Below are 14,979 nucleotides of genomic sequence, written 5' to 3'. Positions count from 1 at the left end.
TGGATGTAATTCTGGTGAATATGACTTTGGAGATTTTTTTTTCATTTAACTATGTAAGCCCAAATTATTCCCCAAGTGATTCTACACTTGAGCTATTTTTGTTACACATGCTCCATATTTCTTTCCACGTTAGACTAGTAACTCAGAAGACCACTTTTTTTTTTTTTTTGGTTAAATACAAGGAAAAGTCTAGGACATATACACAATTTGTGACAAACAGCCAACACCATGCTCATTAAGAATTACTTTTATTTCTTGTATGTATATGTGTGTGGGTTTACGTATGTGCACATCATATGTGTATGCATGCAGCTGAGTGTATATGGATGTGTGTGTGTGCATGTGTGTAGGCCAGAGGTTGATGCCTGGTATCTTCCTCGATCGTTGTCCACCTTATTTTTTTGAGACAGGGTCTTTCACAGAATCTGAAGCTCACTGACTCAGCTTAGCAAACCAGCAAATTCCAGAGATCCACCTACCTCTTTCCTGCCCTCAGAAATGGGGTTACAGATGGGCAGAGCTGCACCCGGCTATTACGTGGGTGCTAGGGAGCCAAACTCAGGTCTGGGAGCTTGCTTCAAAGCACTTTAGCCAGCCAGCCACCTCCCCAGTCCCTGAGCATCATAAATACTTTTCTAATCAGTACAGCTTGATAAATCTGGGGAGAGTTGTGAGCCTTTAGACACACACAGCTTCAGGTCACAAAGCAAGATAAAGCTCACATAAACAAGCCTGTTTCTGATCAGAGAAGCAGCCACATTGACCTGAAGTGGGGTTGAATGGGACCTTTTTCACTCAATAATCCAGATCCTGCTGATTTCGGTGGCTAAGGATGAACTCAGAGTCACGGAACTAGGGAACCGCAGAATGTAACTTGGCTGAAAGTATTTTCTTTCTCTTTCCTTACATTTTTTTTAAATAAAATGTTATTTTTACTCTCAGTGAGGCATGTTTACAGTTTAGAAACAAGTGTAACAATTAAAAGCCCGGCTACGCAGTTGCTTTCTGTCCCCAGAGAGGAGCCTTTCTGGACAGTTTCCAAAACTCATACTTCTGGATCCTTCTAAACCACAGGACTAAGGTTTAGATTAGGCAAAGAATAGCACGACCTGGAGAGCGCGAGCCTGTACCCAGGAGTTACACAGTTCCCAGCGTCCTGTTAGTTCATTTGCGTTGGATGTAATCAAGGCTGTGAGTGAAGCAAAACGTCTTGTTAGTCTCTTAAAATGTTTGTGAATGTTACGCAAGCAGGGAAGGCTGTGCAGTGCAAGGGAAGGCTAGAATCCAGGAGCAAGCAGTGTCGTGTTGGGTGGAGGGTCTTGAAGAAGAAATTCCTGACCCTGCTGGACTGGAGGTTTCAGCGTGCTTGGCTAAAGAATGTCTTTTGTTTGGTTGAGAGTCACAGAAGCTAAGGCGCGCCGCTGGTGCAACATTCTGTGTTAGTAAGAATTTTTTAAAGATTTATTTACTTCCGTATCTTGTGCATATGAGTGCTCTATTTGATGTAAGCTTGCATGAAAGAAGAGGGCATCGGTTCTCATTACAGATGGTTGTGAGCCACCATGTGGGTTCTGGGAATTGAACTCAGGACCTCTGGAAGGGCAGCTGGCGCTCTTAACTGCTCAACCATCTCTCCAGTCTGAAGGACAGAATCCACTTCAGCTGGCTTAGGTAAAGAAAAATTCACTAGAAGGAATTAGGTACCTTGTAGAATTTCTGGGAAGGCCATGTGTGTGCCTGGTGCCCAGAAAGGCCAGAAGAGGGCATTGAATCCTCTGGAATTGGAGCTATAGATGTTTGTGAGTTGCCAGGTGAGTGATGAGAACTGAACCCAGATCCACTGGAAGAGAGCCAATGCTCTCAACTGATGAACTATCTCTCCAGCCCCTAAATTACATATTTTTAAGAAACCTATCATTAACTAAAAACACGATAAGCTGAAACTGCATTTAATACAACTAATTTCACAGACTTGAGAGCCTAGAAGCACAGTCCATGGCACTGGACCTTCACCCTGCGGTGATTGAGCTACCGGGGGCTGTGGCTCATCCGGACTGAACCCCGCCCTGAGTAGACAGTGCTGCTTGTGGATGGCCCAGGAAAAGATCAGCCTGGAAATGGGAAGTGGTCCATGCATCACTTTTGCACTGCAATAGAACTGTAAAAACTTATATAAGTGCAGTATGTTATTTCAAATTTTTCTAGTTATGCCATTATAAGGTTCTTAACTTATTTTATATATATATAATGTGAAATGGACTGTTGGTGTGTGGATGAAGCATTTGTTCTAGGTGAGGGCGTCTTCAGATGAGAGCAGTCCTGAGTCTGTCCAGTCTGTTGAGTCCCTGAATGGAGTAAAAAGTAGTAGGACTTCACCTCATATTTCCTGCCTCACTGCTAACCTCAGGACATCTCATCTAGAGTCCCCGGGTCTTGGTCTAGCACTTAGAATTTATAGCAAATCCCTGCCTTAGGCTTTTGGATTCAGGCTGAATTATAGACTGGGGTTCCAGGAGACAAAGGAAAAGTTGGGAGGGGGGGCCTCAGCCTCCGTGATCACATGAGCAGGTTTTTCATAAACTCTCTCAATCTCTCACCCTTCCTCTCCTTGTCTTTCTGCCCCATCTGTCTTTTCCTCCAGCTCTCTCCCTATGTGTCTCTCTCTCACTCAACAAAAATATATTTGTATTTGAGAATCTCACATACTGTGTTTTGATCATATTCATTCCCCTCCTCAACTCCTCCCAGATCCTCTCTCACCTTCCTACCTTCCGAACTTCACTTTCTTTCCCTCTCCCTTCCCCCTACTCCAGATCAGCAGTAGAGTCTGGGACTAGAGGAACAGAGAAAGTTTTGGGCATAAAAACAATCCTTAGGGAAAAGTAGCTTTACTTGTGGGTTGGGTAGAGTTGGACGCAGAGTACCTAGATGATGTGGGAAGAGGCCTCAGGAAACACTGAAGAATGTGAACTATGTTTTCAGCCTACAGCTTGTCCACTGATTAACTTCCTCATCGAATCTCTCCATCCTTCAACCCTTGTAGTGAAGTTTAATACATCTCAGAAGTTTTCTCTCACCACAATCATGTATCACTTAACGATTTGTCCTAGTTACTTTTTGTTTAGATAAAGTAAACAAGCAGTATGGGAGGAAAGGGTTTATTTGGCTTACAGGTTACAGCTCATGATCCCAGGGAGTCAAAGGCAGGAACTCAAAGCAGGATCTGGAGCAGAGACCATGGAGGCGTTCTGATTACTGGCCTGCTCTCAGGCTCACATTTAGCTCACAATCAGCCGTCAAGAAAATACCCTCACGGACATGCCCGTGGGCCAGTGTGACGGAGGCAATTCCTCAGCGGAGGTTTCCTCTTAGACTATTCTAGCTTGTGTCAAGTTGACAAAAACTAACAAGCACAGTGATCTTTCAGCAAATGGTACATGCATGATAGTGGTCCCATAAGATCATGTTACCTAGTGGTGTCATAGCCTTCCTAGTGTAAGTACACGCTGATGAAATAGCCTAGTGGTGCTTCTTAGAACATATCCTCATCTTTGAGTGGCATCCTATCATCTATCTGTCTGTCTGTCTATCTATCTATCTATCTATCTATCTATCTATCTGACTATCTATCATCTATTCATCGATCAATAAATCTCTCCAACTGGTTCTATTTTTCCTAAAAAATGTGTGTGTGTGTGTGTGTGTGTGTGTGTGTGCGTGTGCACGCGCGCGCCTGTGTGTGTTTGTGTCCTTTCATTCATATTTAGTCTTTAGGAGGTTCAGCATTCTGTAAGGAGGTGTCAGTCACACTCCAGGGTGGTGATGGTGATGAGAACAAAGTGTGGACCCAGGCTCATGAGATTCCCCCTCTTGGTCTGTTCCTGGAATGCCAGGCCATGCTTTGAGGAAGGCAAGATTTTTCTTTCCTGATGACTTTTCCCAGGGGGAAGAACGGGACAGTGCAGCAACTACAAGGTGGCTCATAACCATCTATAGTGAGATCTGGTGCCCTCTTCTGGTATGCAGGCATACATGCAGGCAGAACACTGTATAACATAGTAAATAAATAAATAAATCTTAAAAAAAAAATCTTTATAAAGACCTTCTAAGGGGCTGGAGGGATGGCTCAGTGGTTGAGAGCATTGTCTCTCCTTCAAAAGGACCTGGGTTCCATTCCTAGCACCCAGATCTGACACCTTCATATTAATGCACATAAAATAAAATGAAATAAATTATTTAAAAAGAACTTCTAAGCCTCCAAGGGTGTAACATTCCCAGATTTATGTGAAGCTTAGAGGACTGCATGATTTTTTTTTTCAGTCCTGTTATTGAGAGCTTTCATTTTCTCATTTCCTGTTATTTCCTGTTCTCAAGGATGGAAAACGTAGAGACTTTTCAGAGTCATTCCAATGCATGTGTATGTTCCCGGTGGAAAGGCAGGTTGAGACGCTTCTCTGCTTAAAAGCTTTCTTGCGCCATTCTTTAACACAGGCTAACTTTGGTCTCCACTGCTAAGCAGTCCCAGAAGGCAACTAGAGGAAGCAGAGTCTTTGGGTAGGGAGGTGATGAGGGGCGGTTTCTCACAGATCCTGGTCTGGCAACAGAGCCAGCCCTGTATAAGGTATGTGTCTTTCTTATCTGTTAACCAAAATGGGGGTGGGGGCACAAGGCTGAAGTCCTTACTGTAATGATGCACTTAAGGCTAGAGACTAGAAGCAGGGTTCAGTGAGGTTTCTCCGGAGCTGGTTACCCTGGGAGCTGGTGGGCAACATTGTCCCACACCTGAGGCTAGAGGGAATCTTCCCACCCTTCCCCAGAAGGCTGATGCTTGTTTTCCTCCCTGTTGCCTTTTCAAGTTCAATGTTTAGTTCCTGAACTTAAAACCACTGTTTTAAGATTGTGCTGTTTGCAAGCTTTGAAAAAACAAAAAACAAAAAAACAAAACACACAAAAAAAACCCCAAAAACCAAAAACTTTCCTTTTGAGCAATTCTGTTATTGCAGGAAAAATGACCCTTAAAAGTCTCCCCTTGAGAGAGGAAGACCTCACCTATCAGTGGACTAGGGGAGAGGTATAGGGGAAGAAGAGGGAGGAAGGGTAGAAGTGGGAGGAGACAGGAGAGGGAGCTACACATGGGAAACAAAGTGAATAAATTGTAATAAATGATAATAATAATAAGAAAAAAAAGTCTCCCCTTGAAGCCTGGCGTGGTGGTCCATGGGAAGCACTAGGGAAGCAGAGGCAGGTGGATCTCTGTGAGTTTGAGGCCAGCCTGGTCTATGATGTGAATTCCAGGACAGCCATGGCTGTTACACAAAGAAAACAAACAAAACAAAAACCGAAATAAACAAACAAAAAAGTCTTCCCTTCTGTAAACCATCTTACATCTTTTAAAACCATGTTTGTTCTTAATTTCTACTTCACCATAATAGATAACCCAAAGCATTGAATTAAATTAATCCAATAAAACATTAAATACAAAGTTGGATGAGCTGTAAACTAATAAGAATAAAAGGAAAAAACACAAAAACATCAGTATCATCTACTTATGAGGATGGAGAAACAAATGTTACTCCTGTTTGCCTTCCAGAACTATGCCTTCCAGAACTGACAAGAATTAAAAACAATATTACAGACATATGGGGAAAGCAAAGCTACTCAACAGTTACTAGAATAGTCAGACAGCCACAGCTATAAGTTTAAGGAGCAAATAAAGGTTTTGTTTCCACTCCTAAAATAATTTATGAGTTTGTAAAGGTTGATGTGAAAGAGTGACTTGAAGTTGCCTCTTATAGTTGCCTCTAATTTTATCGCCATGGATTATCCATATGAGAGTGAATACAGGATGGATTTACAGTAACTGTCTTTTCTCTTCAAGGAAAGCATATTAAATGACACTCTAACGCCCTGACCATCTTTCTCTGGAAGATCAGTAGCTTTTGACTTACATGCAAATATGAAGGCAAAAGCAAAACTAAAAACCCCAACAACAATAACGACAGCAAATCAAGAGCAGCAGAAGTTTCTACAGCAATTCCAAATATGCGCTATCAGCTTGCTTTCTCCAGCAGTAGCCAGAACCAGAATCCTAGCAGGGACTCACTTATCACCAGATGGGGTAAAGATACCCCACAAGAAATCCACAGCCCTTGTCAGCCTGTGGCCAGGACAGAGAACACAAAATGATAAGAATGCCAGTGTTTAAAAGAGCTGTGACTTTCTGAAACAGAAGCGCACATGGACTTTGTCAGCCTGATGTTTTAACGAGGAGATGGATGCCACCCTTTTGGTCAGCCAACTTTTTCCTTGGGGGTGGGGCTGGGGGCAAGGGTGGGGGTAGGGAGGCTTCTGAAGTTACTAATTATATCTGAAGTTGGAGGCAAGAGAAATTTGGCCTCTAGCTGCCATCGTGACCAGCTTCTAAGGTAGGTTTGTTTGTTTTTTTTAAATTATTTTGTGAAAGTACAATGCGGAAGCATTTTATTATTAGTTAATACTGATCATCTGAGCTTTCTAACTTTAAATGAAAACAAAAAGCCATTCAGGCAATTAAATTTAATAGGGTGAATGACAGACAGCTTGAAACAGAATTTCCCTCTTCTACAAGAGTGAGACTTTCTTTAACATGATGAGAAGCTATTACCAAGAAAAGTCAATTTGTATTTTACCTTTTAAAAGCAATATATAGTATGATTCAATCCCACAAAACAGATTTTGAAGTAGATAAATCTGTTAACGGTAACTTCGAGAATGTTCTTTTGACTTTGGATTTATTATTGCCAGTGTCTCTGGTGAGGGCACTGCACACACTTATAAATCTCACAATTTCTTTTTGTGTTTCAGTCCTTCATGTTAATGAACTCTATAACTGTTACATAAAACACATCTATCAGCAAAGGTTTGGGAACAAACATTTACACCAAGACTGTTTAAAAGTTGGCAGGCTTGGTGAATAGTAAATAATAGTGAATAGGACAGAACATAAATACACAGATCAATTTAATAACAGATCGTCTCCAAAGAATTAAAAATAGGGTTGCTTGGACTGTCAGGGAAGACATATCTAGGGCTCAGATCAATGCAGTGGGATGAGGGAGCATCACGGCTTTAGAGCACTGGGTTCCTTTACATTACATTTCCCTTGCTTTTTTGGAATAAAATCCACATCTAATCGATCTTCTGCTTCATTGGTGCTGCAGCCTTGCTTCACCCATCCTGGCCACTTCTCACTTAGCTTACCAGAATCCAACTGCACAGCAGGGTTCCTTGGCCAGCCGTTTTGACCACCTACTTTGAAAGAGAGCCATCTGTGAAGTTTCCACCACACCTGAACTTCATAGAAGGAAGCACAGGCAAGATTCTGATGAACGCTGACTCCTCCTTTTCAGGAGTTTCTGGCAATACTTCTTTCCTTTCACAAGGTTGTTCCAGTGTCGTGCATGCAGCAGGCACCCCACGAATGCTGAATGCCCATGCCAGTCTCTCTGTTAGGCTAATCTTGTGCTCTGTGGGTTACACTGGCCACACTGTTAACATTGTCCACACACTCCAGCTTCGAAACACCTTTGACGTCCCGCCTCTGCTCTGGCTGGTGGCTGAGAGGGCAAGGAAGTGCATGCTCTGGGGCGCGTTAAGACTGCTAAGAGTTGAATTTACATAATCAAATATAGCATCATGCTATTACAGTGTGTGCGCTGGGGGTTGCAGGGCTCTCATTCTTTTCTGTCTAGATGGAGTCATCAAATGCAACCATAAGTCCCCAAAAGGTTACTGCTAGGCATTGCTCCTATTGCTAATATTCGTTTTCCCACTTATGTCCAATTAATGTGCTCTTGTTCTTTGCTGTATATAGCTTTTCACCAATGCGGTCTTACTATTTCAGTATATTTAGGTTTTTAAGTCTTTCCTCTATCATTTAGCCTGTCTTATCTGTAATGTTATGATGAAAAATAATTATAATCATAATCTGGAGGAAAAAAGGGGGGCTGAAGGAAAGCTAAGCCAGTAAAGTGTTTGCCACAAAAGCTCAAGGCCCTGGGTTCAAATCCCTAGCAGACATGTAAAGAACCAGGAGCAGCAGCAGTCCCACCCCTGGAAAGCACAGTAGGCGTTGATGGCCAGCCCGTCTAATGGGCTTGGTGAAGTATCCTGTAAGGAAGAGATCCTCCATCAAAAGACGGGTGGAGGGTTCAGAGGTAGACACCTAAGGTCAGTTTCTAGACTACACACATGTACACACACACAGATGTACACACACACACACACACACACACACACTCAGAGAGGGAGAGAGAGACAGAGCAAGAGTATGTGTGTATGGGGGGCAGAAATTGTTTTTAATCTCTGAAAGATTTTTTTGTCTGTTGAATTAAGATTTTTTTTCCCTATGCACTCTCTAGTTCTCAAATAATAAGACAGAGACCTATTACATTTATTAATAAGCTTTAGGGCACTACAGCTGGGCAGATGTTGACTCTTCTAACTCGTCTATACAATCCCGGATACTTGCCAGTCATGTGCCCCATGCTCCTTATCATTTAGTCTTGCCTTGCTGCTCCTAAATCCTCATGGACACCTCATGGCTAAATCCTCATGGACACCTCCTCTTGGCCCTGTGACTTTCTACTTATCCACCCCTCTCTCTACCTGGGACCCACCAACTGGGAACGGAAGTCCCCCCCCCCTTTAATCTCCTGCCAGCTACAGGCTGTTCAGTTTCTTTATTAACCATACAGAGATAATGGGGAGTAGTTTTTCCACAACTTTGAGCCAGGAGATTCCACAATAGCAATGACGTTACCAGAACCTGTTAGCACTTAGCTCGCTCTCTGGCTCAGCAATTAACAATCAAACATACAGAGACACACCTAAATACAATGTGAAGGAAGGTCACCTCTACACCATTTGTCATGCTTTTGTGGCATATATGAAGCCCGGGCTTTGACTGCCGGCATCACATGAACTTGAGTGGTGGTGCACACCTATAATCCCAGTATTTGGGGGGTACAGGCAAGAGAAGGAAAAACTCAAGGTCATCCTCAGCTACATAGTAAAACCAGCCTGAGGTATGTGAGAAACAAAACAAAATTAAAACAACGCCTCATCATTGAACGTTTGACCTTGGCAGCTCATGAGGGGGTGAGGGCGAGGGGAGTGGCGTCCACAGATATTATTAGCACCGGAAACAAATGTGTTCTGTTTGGAAAACATAGGACAAAGGGAAGTCACTACTGTCACTGCATCCCAGAACCTGGCCACCAGTTCCCAGAGCCTCTTGGTGATCTTAGGTGACTGTAACTTTCCTTAGCCTAACAGTTAAAAGAGTCCTCAGTTTAAAAAAATCATCGCACACCAAGTGGGTATCAGCGGTCTTTGGCATTTACTAGCCCAAAGTGAGTTTAACAAATATGTCTGTGTCAGTTCTACTATAGTTTAAAGGGAAGGTAACATTTGAATTAACTGGGATGCTACTTCCATAAATGACGGAGAAAATCAATATTGTACGGGAAGATACAGGGTCCTAAATGATATTGGATGTGGGTTTTTTGAGTGTGCTGGCTCGTCTCACGCCAACTTGACATGTGCTGGAGTCATCAGAGAGGAGGGGACCTCAATTGATAACATGCCTCCATGAGATCCAGCTGTAAGGCATTTCGTTAATTAGTGATCTGTAGGGGTTGACCCAGTCCATTTTGGGTGGTGCCTTCCTGGGCTGGCGGTCCTGGGTTGTGTAAGAAAGCAGGCTGAGCAAGCCAGAGACAGCAAGCAATAAGCAGCCCCCTCCATGGCCTCTGCATCACCTCCTGCCTCCAGGTTCCTGCTGTGCTTGAATCCCTGTCCTGACTTCCTTCAGTGATGAACTGCAATATGGAAGCATAAGCTGAAATAAGCCCTTTCCTTCCTAACATGCTTTTTGGTCATGTCACCACAACAATAGAAACCCTAACTAAGATCGTGAGTAACATTTATTTTAGAAGGGGCAGAAATCTTCAACTTACTCCTGACATATAGGGACTGAAGCAGTAAATATAATAAAACTGAACTCTTTGACACATAAATGATTTTAATAAATGAAACACAAGCAGTCTTTCTGAGAAGCCAAAATGACAGCCACTAGGGGTAGTGAAGATATTCTCCTGCTGTTTTTTTATCAAGTTATTACAAAAGGAAACTGACCAGAGACAAGCTTAAACTGTTTGTTAGTTTCTTTGTTTGAGACAAGGTATCATTATGTAGCTTTGGCTGTCCCGGACCTTACTATGTAGCTCAGGCTGGCCTCTCGGCTTCAGAGATGTGCCTGCCACTGCCTGTTGAATGCTGGTATTAAAGATGTGCGTCACCATGCCTGGATTAAGCTAAACTTTTTGTACATGAAATCCTTAGTAATGTAAAACATATACATTTAGTTTTACATTTTGTCTGTGATCTTTAAAATCTCATGAGTGTGGGGGAAGATGGAGGGGAGAGAGAGAGAGAGAGAGAGAGAGAGAGAGAGAGAGAGAGAGAGGGTGTAGATCTGTCATAGCCACTTTAAAGGTCATCGGACAACTTGTTGGAGTTGGTTTTCTCCTTCCACCCTGTGCGATCCAGGGGTTGCCGTCAAGGTCGGTGGCAAGTGCCTTTATTCACTTTTACCTGCCAATCCATCTTGTCAGTCTCCTTCCTGCAAACTTCTTAAAGGAAACACCGGATGGTAGGAGCTAAAGAGATGGCTCAGGAATTAAGAGCACCGCATTAGTTACCTGTCTGCTGCTGTGGTATAATACTAGGACCACGGTCATTCATAGGAAGAAGGGCTTGGTTAAGTTTATGGTTCTAGAAGGTTAAAATCCAGGATGGTGGCGTGGAGACAGCAGGTGCCAGGCAGCAAAGCTACAGACTCACATCTTGAGCTGTTAGCAGGAAACAGAGAAGGCAAATTGAAAAGTGGAATGGGCCTTTAAAGTCTCAAACCCACCTCCAGGGTTCACTGTTATGCTTTCCCCAACAAGGCTACAACGTCTCACCCTCCCACTTAGTCCAACGACTGGAGACCAAGTCTTCAAAGGGAACTCTAGTCCAACCACAAGCTCGTGCAGCCCTGGTTCAGAGCCTGTCTTCCAAACACTGGGCAGCTCGCCTTTGCAGCCATTCAGACACGCACTTACACAATAATATAGAAAGCAGTAAATGAAAGCCCTAGAAAGTGAGAGAAAAAAAATACAATAAAATGGGGGGGGGCAAAAATTAAATACAGCGTGTCAGTTAAATATACTGTATATTTTTTAAAAACAGCTTCCTGGGCGGGGGGCAGGGGAAGAGCAACAAATAATGTTAAAAAGAAAAAGGAAAACATTTGTATAGGTCCTACCCACCTATAAAATCACACAAAGATATTTTATACGATTGCATATTAATAATTTAAATATGAACTGAAATACTTTTTAAAAATATGCTACGTAGAGACTGAGAGTAGAGAAATCAGATGATTGTTCAACTAACTTCTTACAAATACGTAATTTGAAACTTTACAACAAATTAACGGTAGAGCCCAGGGCTTCTCAGAAGTGTTTGAAGGAGAAGTGAGAACCCTTTCTAGGCCTGTAGAGTGTGTCATTGGCCATTCACAGCAAGGTGCCACGGTCATCATGATACAAAAACTCACAGGAGTTTTTGTAAATTTGAAAATTCCAGCCATACTTCATTCATCAGTTCAGATACAAATTCATAGAAATAATATTAGTAAATCTGCCTATTAACATCCAAAGGGCAAGGGGATGATCGATGCAGATCGATGCAGAATTGGAAAGCCAAAACCATACTGATAAAGTGTTATCCTGAACTCCCAAGTTAAAAAACTTTTCTCTTTTGTTTCACATTCTTAGTAAGTTTGTTTGTTAATTTAAAAAATTCAGTAAACCACATCTATTATTAAGTAAAAATGCTAACATTATTACACATGTTGGATGTATTTACCCAGAAATCAAGGTTTGATAACAATTTGAAAAATCAGCACAATTCATCACATTACCAGAATAAGGGAAAACCCGCTTGATTGTTTCAATTGATTTTAATATATGATGCTGATAAAATTCTAAGTAAGTTCAGAACCAAAACAGCAACAACAAAGAAAAAGTATTTAAGGTTAGAAAAATCACTATATTAATCTGAAAAAAAAAATGTGCCCTGAAAAAAATCTTTAGCAAGTATCATAGTTAATGGAGAAACACTGAAAGTGTTCTTACTGGGATAGGATTCAAGACAAAGTATGCAAGTTTCCTAGGCCTGTGTGACGAGGTTAACCCAAACTGGGTCACTTAAACGACAGAAATAAATGTTCTCACAGCTCTGTTAGAGTTTGAAATCCAAATGCCCCCTGTGAGGGCTCCGGATTCTTCCTTGCCTCTGAGCATCTGTGGATACCAGTCTTCTCTAGCATTCTTTGGGCCTGATTTATAGAGTCCTGGCTCCAGGCCTCATCTCCTCCATCTTCACAGGGCTCTCCTGCGGGACTGTGTTTTTTTCTCTTTTCAAAAGGACATCAGGAACATGACAGTGAACAGCCTACTCTATGGTGATGTTACCTTAATATGGATCACATTGGCAAACTGACTACTTGAAAATAAGGTCACATTCCTAAGTACTTGAAATTTCAATGCTTTTTTTGTATTTTTTTCTTTAAATTGGATATTTCTTATTAATGGGAGGATGACACATGAATGCCACAGCCCATGGTATACACTCCCACAAAGAGTCCCACACACATACACATAATTTAAGAATAAGAGTATAAATATGCTCACAGAGACTGAGCCACCAACCAAAGAGCATGTATGAACTGGTCCTAGGCCCCCTGCACACATGTAGCAGATGTGCAGCTTGGTCTTCATGTGGGTTCCTGGAAAAGTGGAGGAGGGGACCTCTCTGGCTCTGAGGCTTGCCTTTGGATCCTGTTCCCCTGACTGTGCTGCCTTGTCTGGCCTCTGTGGAGAGGATGCGCCTAATCCTGCAGAGATTTAATGTACCAGGGTAGATTGGTACCCATGGGGGATGTTCCCCTTCTCTGAGGAATGAGATGTCCCACTTTTGCACGTTATACCAAAAACAACACGCCAACCACTGATAAATTTCACAAACAAAAACTTAAGCAAAAAGAAAAAAAAATTGACCCATCATTTCATCATTCTATTCTAGGCTTTGTGCTAGACCTGAATCAGCAGGAGGAATAAAAACAGCCAGTATCTCTGCTCCCGTGGTGTTTGCTTCAGGTGAGAGAGACAATGATAAACACAGATGAATATATTCCGCACCCAGCAGAGTCCTCTCAGAGAGAGAGAGAGAGAGAGAGAGAGAGAGAGCCTTGCTGCTCATTTGGAGATACAATGAGGGTAGGATGGGAAGAAAGCTCTCAGGGTCTCACTGGACTGAACTCGGAAAGCCATTCCAGAGTGTTCTGCTCAGCCGTAAAACGCTGCAGCTACACCTTCTGTCCGTAAGAAGGGCTTCCAATGTCTGTAGATGCGCTCTCAGATTTCCAGGCGCTTATCCAAAGGCAGTCTTGATTTGTAATTCGTGGCATTAGCCCTAAATTTGAGAGAGAAAGAGAGAGAACCACTAATTTTAAAATTAATTTTAGTGACACCATATTAGACTAGAACGTTCTTCCGAATTCATACTTCAAAGTGTAGTGTTTTTCAGCTCATAAAAATACTTAATACCCTCCTCGTGGAGCATCTGAGAAATAAGAAAACTGCAGAGAAAACAAAGATGTGCATTTCTGGCACCACCCCCCAGGCTCATGTAGCTCAGGCTGGCCTGGAACTTGCTGTGTCTCCAAGGGTGAATAGACCTGAACTTCTGATCCCCTAGCCTCTACCTCCCAAGTGTTGAGATTACCGGGTGGCATGTGCTGCCCAGCCAGTCTCCATGGTTTTACAGCTCCAACCCAGGGCTTCAGACCTGCTAGGCAAGAACTCTGCTAACTGAGCCTCGTAATCAGCCCTCTCTTGAGATTTTTTTTAATGTAATGATAGAATTTTCTTTTTTTAAATTTTTTTACAGTTTTTTTATGTTATATTAATCACAGGTTATTTCCTTTGTATCCCAGCCTTAGCACCCTCCCTCATTCCCTCCAAATCCCACCCACCCTCCCTCCCTCATCTCCTCCCTGCCTCTTTCCAAATCCACTGATCCTCCCCTTCCATCTGACCCTAGTTTATCGGGTATCTTCAGGACTGGCTGCAAAATCCTCTTCTGTGACCTGGGGGGGGGGGGGGAGGGGAGAGGAGAGCTCGCCATTGAGATCATGTCAGAACCCACTTGGATACTGAGCTACCATGGGCTACATCCGAGCAGAGGTTCTAGGTTCTATCTATACATGTTCCTTGGTTGGAGAAACAGTCTCATGAAAGACCCCTGTGCTCAGATATAGTTGGTCCTTGTAGAGCTCCTGTCCTCTCCAGGTCTTACTAACTCCCCCTTCTTTCATATGGTTCCCTGCACTCTGCTGAAGGTTTGGTTATGAGTCTTAATATCTGCTTTGATACACTGCTAGATAGAGTCTTTCAGAGGCCCTCTGTGGTAGGCTCCTGTCCTGTTACTTGTTTTTTTCCTACATCCAATGTCCATCTCATTTGTGATCAACCTCACTCTCTTGCGATTTTTAAAGTGCTGTTTTTATATTTATTTTCAGAGTTAAGATCAGACTTTCAAAGTGGTTTTGTAACCTGAGTTGTTTTTTTTTAATGCAATAAAATTTAATGCAATAAGAATTTCTCCACGTCATTAGTTTTCCTAAATGCAATTCCTGAAATTGGAAAAAAAAAATCACCCTACAGCTACACCTCAAGGCCCAGTTTGAGTACTTTGCTTTCTCCGGGCAGAATTCTATCTGGTCTTAGGTCAAGAAAACCATGGAAAGGGCCAAGAACTCAGCACCAGCCGTGGAACAAAATGCCTCGAGCTCCTTAAGTTTTTCCCAGAGATTGAATCCTGGAATTC

The sequence above is a fragment of the Psammomys obesus genome, unplaced genomic scaffold (genome assembly GCF_907164565.1).
Source record: "Psammomys obesus unplaced genomic scaffold, mPsaObe1.curated_primary_1811, whole genome shotgun sequence".
Classification (NCBI taxonomy): domain Eukaryota; kingdom Metazoa; phylum Chordata; class Mammalia; order Rodentia; family Muridae; genus Psammomys; species Psammomys obesus.
Note: the sequence above shows the minus strand (reverse complement) of the source record.